Here is a 7500-nt window from a genome sequence, read left to right as displayed (position 1 = left end):
TGATACTTTAGACCTTTTTGGATTGGCACCTCAACGGGATTTTTCTTCTCACTCTTGTTGTCCTTAGTCAGTGCCTCTCTTGCATAAAGAAAAAGAATTAATAAATGTTTCCATGATGCTTAAAAAAAAAAAAACGTTCATATTTAAGTCAAAATTTCTGTGTATGTATATGTTTTGAAATCGCAAAGCTCTGCACATGAATAAGCGGGGAAAGTGAAAATCTGGATAAAAATATAAAAAATTCTAATTTAAATGTATATTCAGGTGTACTATAACGTGATAAGCTGATAAGAGCGCACCTGGGGTACCTGAAACACGAAAGTGTGGTGGAGTTTGGCCCTTCACCCGGCAGTGCGTTGCGATCTATAGTATTGGAATCTACTGACGGAATGGACCAGTGGAATTGACGCATCAGTAACGGAAACAATAGAATCCACCGCGTCCTTGCGTTCTTCACCTTCCGATGCTTCCATGCAAGACTCACGCAGTGCTGCAATATCCTGGAATGAATCGGTTGCGCATCCTGGAAACACTCACCTGTATTCAATCCTCATTTCTGCATCAGTATTATGAAGCCAATGGATCAAATTCACTTGCAGGTAGTTATGTACAGTTCGGGCATGTGAGGCACGTCTTTGTTGGTGGTCCGGGACACACACACACACACACACACACACACACACACACACACACACACACACACACACACACACACACACACACACACACACACACACACACACACACACACACACACACACACACACACGGAAAAATGCTCACTCAGAATTCATCACCATCTGGACGCTCTTCAAAGCATAATCTCACGCAATCATAGGCTTTTTTTTTGGGGTTCCTTTCTACTTTTACCTTTTTTCTTTTTATTTCTCCTTTACCCGGAAAGATTCACGTCCGTTTTATGTGTTACAAATTATTATCCTCTGAAACATGTCTTGCTGTATTGCCCCTGCCTGTGTGTGTGTGTGTGTGTGTGTGTGTGTGTGTGTGTGTGTGTCATTGGTGTCCTACTCAAAAACTATACAGTGTTTGATAATATAAGTCAGCAAAAATTAATAACCAATAAGCAGTTATGTTTTTCTGCGTCTAGATTGTAAATTCACACGTAAATTACCAATCGACGAGAAGCAGAGAGAGAGAGAGAGAGAGAGAGAGAGAGAGAGAGAGAGAGAGAGAGAGAGATACATGCATCCCCAAACCTGTTATGGGAGAATGACCAGTTAGTTTAAACTTTGCAGACAACAATAGCACACACACACACACACACACGCACACGCACACGCACACACACACACACACACACACACACACACACACACATGGTCCCATTTACTGCTTGACCCAATCGGCGTATCAGGAATCCCAGGTGTCGTACAATTACCAAACACCTCTTCCCTCTCTTCCTTCCAGACCTTCCAGACCATACGTGACACTTCCAGACCTTCCCTTAACCTTCTAGGCCTTCAATGATCATTCCAGTCCTCCATTAAACTATTAGATTCTCCATTATGCTTCTAGATCTTTCCTCATCTTTCCAGACCTTTTATTTGCGTTCCAGGACTTCACTGATCCTTTCTGACCTTTCATGGCACACTTCTTGGCTTTCAGTGATATTTCTATGACCGTTGTTTTTCTTTCATGTCCTTTCCAAATCCTCTATCACACTTCCAGAACTTCTATCTTTCTATCTTTTGATTTTTCGTAGCGTTTCTAGTTCTTCTTCCATAGCACTTCCAGTTCTCCCATTATTCTTGCTTTGGCCGCCATAGACCCTTCCTAATGTAAGTAAAATCGTTTAATTCATAACCAAAACTCATAGCAAAAATGCATCATGGTGCTGAATGTATCAATGTACAGTAAGGCGAAATGTGCGTGTACTGAAACGGCACTGCATTCCACTAAGTTTCATCGTAACATGTGTGCCTCGGATGGACCCTCTAGCTAGTACATTAAAGTGTTTCAACGAGTGTTTCTTATCCTTTCCACATCATGTACTGCTCGTTCAGACATTTTTTCTATCTTCCTTTATTCTTTCAGAAGTTCCAGACTGCTTATGTACTTTTTTTTTAACTTCCAGATCTTTTCCAGGTGTTCGGTGAGGTCAAAAGCTTTCTTTACATATCCAGAAGATCCAATGCCCTTTTAAACTTTTCATGGCCCTTTTCTAACTTTTTTTTCAATCCTTTCAGAAGTTCCTCTCCGCTCCTGTACCTCCTTTTCCTTTTCAGTTCTATTGCAGGTATTCCATGATTTCTTTTTAACCTCTTCAGTATTACGACACGTTTTCATATTTATTCTGCTTACTACGTGTGTGTTGATTTTATACAGCTTCAGAAGCTTATGTGGGGATTGAAATAGTGAAGACTCTGGCCTATAATTTCCTGACCTCCATAGACCCATCATAATGTAAATAAAATAATACTCAAAACTCATGGTAAAATTACGTCCTAATACTGAAGAGGCTAACATTTCGTGGCTCCCTTTCTGACCATACTTAATCCTTTCAGAAACTTCAGAGCGCTGTTAGTATACCTCTTTCCCCACTTCTAGACTAACATAGCTTGATCTTGATCTTGCATGCCTCTTCAGTAATAACTATGATACTTCTGTTCCTTCTCTCTACCTTCCGAACATTCACTAACTTATCTGAATGTGTGTAGACTCTCATGTCCTTTCCTTTGACACATTTCTTGCTTCTTCACTCGTTAATTTTTCTAGATCCCCACCTTTTCTTTTTTTTTTCTTTTATTTGGCTAGTCATCTCGGACCTGGAAGGGGATTGGCAACTTAGTGGGCCTCTTTTTTTTTCGTTTTATAGTGCCCTTGGCCAGCTATTCCTCTCTTACATGAAAAAAAAAAGACTTCCCACGACCCATCCACACGTTTATCGATGTTTCCGACCTGTCTTAACACTGACATTTGCTTATCTGACTGACCTCGCCCCTCCCCGATACCTTTTTACGATTTTCCTCCGTTTTCTTTATTCTTCCATATCTGTTTCTGTTTTTTTTTTTTTTTTTTTGTTTGTACGAATTATTTCTATCTTCGCTTTGATTCCCTGTTCATGTTCATGTTTCGTCATTCTTTTCATCTCCTTTCATTCTTTTTTATTCTCGCTGACATTCTCTTCCTTTTGTCCTATCGTCTTCATTCTCTTTTTCCATTGTCTTTACTTTTCTTCACGTCCCCACCTCTCTCTCTCTCTCTCTCTCTCTCTCTCTCTCTCTCTCTCTCTCTCTCTCTCTCTCTCTCTCTCTCTCTCTCTCAGTGATGTAATTGATAATGATTGGATGCAGAAAACCACACATTCTTATTGGCCAACAGAGAGAGAGAGAGAGAGAAAGTATTATGTGTAAAGAAATAAATAACACACACACACACACACACACACACACACACACACACACACACACACACACACACACACACACACACATGTCGGTGGATTGTCGGGCGGTGTGTGTGCACTGGAGTGGAGGCGGCGGAGGGGACGATGAGGGGAGGGTGAGGGGAGGCCGAGGAGAGGATGAGGGGGAAAGTGAGGGAAGGCTGAGGAGAGGCCGAAGGGAGGGTGAGGGGAGGATGAGGAGAGGATGAGGGGAGACCGGAGGGAGGGAGAGGGGAGGTGGGAGGGTGAGGGGAGCAGCTGCCTGGACAAGCTGACCTTCGCCTCTTTCTCCAAATTACTTTAGCTGAGACTTGTTCCTTTTCTGTTGTTTGTATTAGCTCACTGTCTTTTGTTTGTTTATTTATTTGTTATTTTATTTGGGAAACGAATATTTGTTCATTTATTTATTGGATTTTTTTCTCTTTGTTTTTATATTGTGTATTTTTTGTGTTGATTTTTTTTTATTTGTTTTGTTTATTTATTCGTTGTATTTTTTTTTCTTTACTTTTTTTTATTAGGGAAGCGTTGATGTATTTTTGTATTAATTTATTGGATTTTTTTTCGTGTTTTTTTCTATTGCCTAACCGTGTTTTGTGTATTTTTAGCATTTATTTTATTTATCTCTTCGATTTTGTTGTTTTGGAATGATATTTACTTGAGTAGATAAGGCAGTGATCACATTTCTTTTCTTTTTTTTTTGTATGTTTTTCAAAATTACCGTAACGCGCACTATCTCCATTTCTGCTTATTTTCTTTACTTTACCATTTCTTTGATTTCTGTCATTTATTTCTTGTTTACTTTGGTGTTGAAAAATGTAAACAGATAAGACACTGATGTAAATATATTTCTCACCAACGCATTTTTTTTTTTTTTTCCAGTTTTTATTTCGTCTCCATTTTTTTTTTTTTCTCATTGGTGAAAATTCGTGGTGTATTTTTCTACTTTCATTCCTCTCTTGTCTTTTTAATTCATGTTTATTTTTTCATTTTCCATTTTTTTTTCAGGTGTTGGTTTATTTCTGACGTTCTTTTTTTTTTACTCTTTTTTTTTTTTTTTTACTCGTGTTGTGTTCGTTTGTTTCTTTCTTCTGTGTTATATTTCTTTAAACCTTTCTTCCTTTTCTCAATTTTGTTGTTTCAGTGTGTGTGTGTGTGTGTGTGTGTGTGTGTGTGTGTGTGTGTGTGTGTGTGTGTGTGTGTGTGTGTGTGTGTGTGTGTGTGTGTGTGTGTGTGTGTGTGTGTGTGTGTGTGTGTGTGTGTGTGTGTGTGTGTGTGTGTGTGTGTGTGTGTGTGTGTGTGTGTGTGTGTGTGTGTGTGTGTGTGTGTGTGTGTGTGTGTGTGTGTGTGTGTGTGTGTGTGTGTGTGCGCGTTTGTATGTGTGTGTGTGTGTGTGTGTGTGTGTGTGTGTGTTCATTTGCAGCTGCCGACACGAGCCAAGGGTTGCACAACAAAGTGGAAAAAGCTGCCGAAATACTATTCTGACAGCCCTCCATCCTCTGGTCTGTTTATTTGCCTGCCTGTCTGCCTGTCTGCCTGCTTGCCTGCTTGTTTGTCTATCTGTCTCTGCTCCTGTCTCTTTTTTTTTTTTTATCTGTGTCTGTTTGTCAGTTCTCTTTTCTCTGCCTGCCTGCTTGTGTGCTTGTTTGCCTATATGTCTCTCTGCTTGTCTTTTTTTTTTCTCTCTCATTTGGGTCTGTTTGTCAGTTTCTCGCTTGCCTGCCTGACTGCCTGCCTGCCTGCCTGCCTGCCTGCCTGCCTGCCTGCCTGCCTGCCTGCCTGTGTTTTTTTTTTTTTTTTTATCTTTCTATCTATCTTTCTACGTCTCTGTTTATCCGTTTGACTTCATTTCTGTTTAACTATATATCTATTTCTTTTTCTCTGTCTATCTGTTTATCTATATACCTATCTATATGTCTATCTATCTATCTATTTACCTATCAATCTATCTTTCTGTCTATCTATCTATCTATCTATCTATCTATCTATCTATCTATCTATCTATCTATCTATATACCTATCTATTTTTGTCTTTGTGTGTCTCTGTCTCTCTCTGGCTATCTATCTATATGTGTATCTATCTATTACCTCTCTATTTATCTATGTGTATATCTTTCTTTGTGAAATTATCCCTGTTCGTTTGCTCCTCTGTGTCTCCTGCTCGTCTGTCAACCTGTCTGTCTGTCTGTCTGTCTGTATGTATGTATGTTTGACTTTCTTTTTCCTTACCTGCCTGTGCATCTTTTTTCTCTATTTTCCTCCCTGTTTACAAATTCATCTGTTTATTTATTATTTTTTCCGTCCGTTTGTGTGTCAGTGTCTCTGTTGATTTATGTATTTGTTCATCTGAGTCTCTCTATTCCCTTGTTTATACGAATGCTTGCCTTTCCTTTCTTTTCTTTTCTTTTCTTTCATTCTTTACTCTTTCTATATTCTCTCTCTCTCTCTCTCTCTCTCTCTCTCTCTCTCTCTCTCTCTCTCTCTCTCTCTCTCTCTCTCTCTCTCTCTCTCTCTCTCTCTCTCTCTTTCTCTGTTGGCCAATAAGAATGTGGTTTTCTGCATCCAATCATTATCAATTACATCACTGAGAGAGAGAGAGAGAGAGAGAGAGAGAGAGAGAGAGAGAGAGAGAGAGAGAGAGAGAGAGAGAGAGACTAGGCTGACAAGTAACACTGAGCTGACCACACCTGCTTGAAATCTGTCATCTTTTCCCACTTTCCCTTTTCCTCTCCCTCCCTCCTTCCCTTCCTCCATCTCCCCACCCTTCCCTCCCTCCGTCCGTCCCTCCCTCCCGCGCAGATGTGTCAAAGTGTCACGGGGCATCACTGGAGTGAAGGCTGGAGGAAAGGTATAAACGATGGAGGAGGAGGAGGAGGAGGACGAGGACGAGGACGAGGACGAAGAGGAGGAAGCGAAAAGATTTAAAAGCATCCTGAAAAGAAGATGAATGTGAGGGAAAACATGTAAAAAAGAAGAAAAAAAGATGAAAACAAGGTAATATTTTATGTTTGTGGGAGAAAACATTGAAAAATCGCGCGAATCTTTACTGGACTTCATAGCAAGAAGAAGAAAAAAAAAAACTGAAAAAAAGAGGAAAATTGTGATGCCTTTTCTTTCTTTAATAATTGTGTGGGAAACTAGAAAGAAAATGATGAAGGTATATAACACACACACACACACACACACACACACACACACACACACACACACACACACACACACACACACACACACACACACATTTGATAGATTGGAGAGAGAAAGGCATAATGAAGACAAATACGAGATAGAAGACAGGCAAATGAAAATAAATAGGAAAAAAAGAAACTTAGCATCTTTAGAGCGTCGAGAAATTGTGCTGTCAGTTTCGTCAAAAAGATTAAAAAAAAGAAGAGAGAACGTGAAATGAAATAGAGAAGAAGGAGAGAGAGAGAGAGAGAGAGAGAGAGAGAGAGAGAGAGAGAGAGAGAGAGAGAGAGAGACGAGAACGAAAACGCCAATTGAATGAAAACGTCAGCTGGACACAACAAAACACAGCAACGCAAACACGATTCTTAGAGCAAAACACGATGGTGGCAACACTGTGTCAGGCTAGAGAGAGAGAGAGAGAGAGAGAGAGAGAGAGAGAGAGATCGTCTTCTGGTATTGCATTACATACTATTTTCTTAAGTGTTATTGTGACTCTGGAATTTCTTCATAGGGCGAAGTTATGTGTGTGTGTGTGTGTGTGTGTGTGTGTGTGTGTGTGTGTGTGTGTGTGTGTGTGTGTGTGTGTGTGTGTGTGTGTGTGTGTGTGTGTGTGTAAACAGCTTCCCTTCCCTCCCCTTTCGTCTTAACTACTAATGATAATGGTGGTGAGGCAATTAATGTTTGAATGTTTGTGCGCAGATAGGAAAGGCAAAAGGCTCAAGAGAAAGATAGAAAGGCAGGAAGAGAAGGAAGTAAAGAATGAAGAAATGTAGACGGGACATAGAGAGAGAGAGAGAGAGAGAGAGAGAGAGAGAGAGAGAGAGATGGGAGGAAAGAAGAGGGGAGGAGGGTTAAAGAGGAATAAACCAAAGAAAAGAAGAGAGAAGGAAAGGGTGAAAAAATGAAGA

This window comes from Portunus trituberculatus, chromosome 48 (genome assembly GCF_017591435.1).
Source record: "Portunus trituberculatus isolate SZX2019 chromosome 48, ASM1759143v1, whole genome shotgun sequence".
Lineage (NCBI taxonomy): Eukaryota > Metazoa > Arthropoda > Malacostraca > Decapoda > Portunidae > Portunus > Portunus trituberculatus.
The sequence above is the reverse complement of the archived record's forward strand: the minus strand, read 5'-3'. Positions refer to the sequence as shown.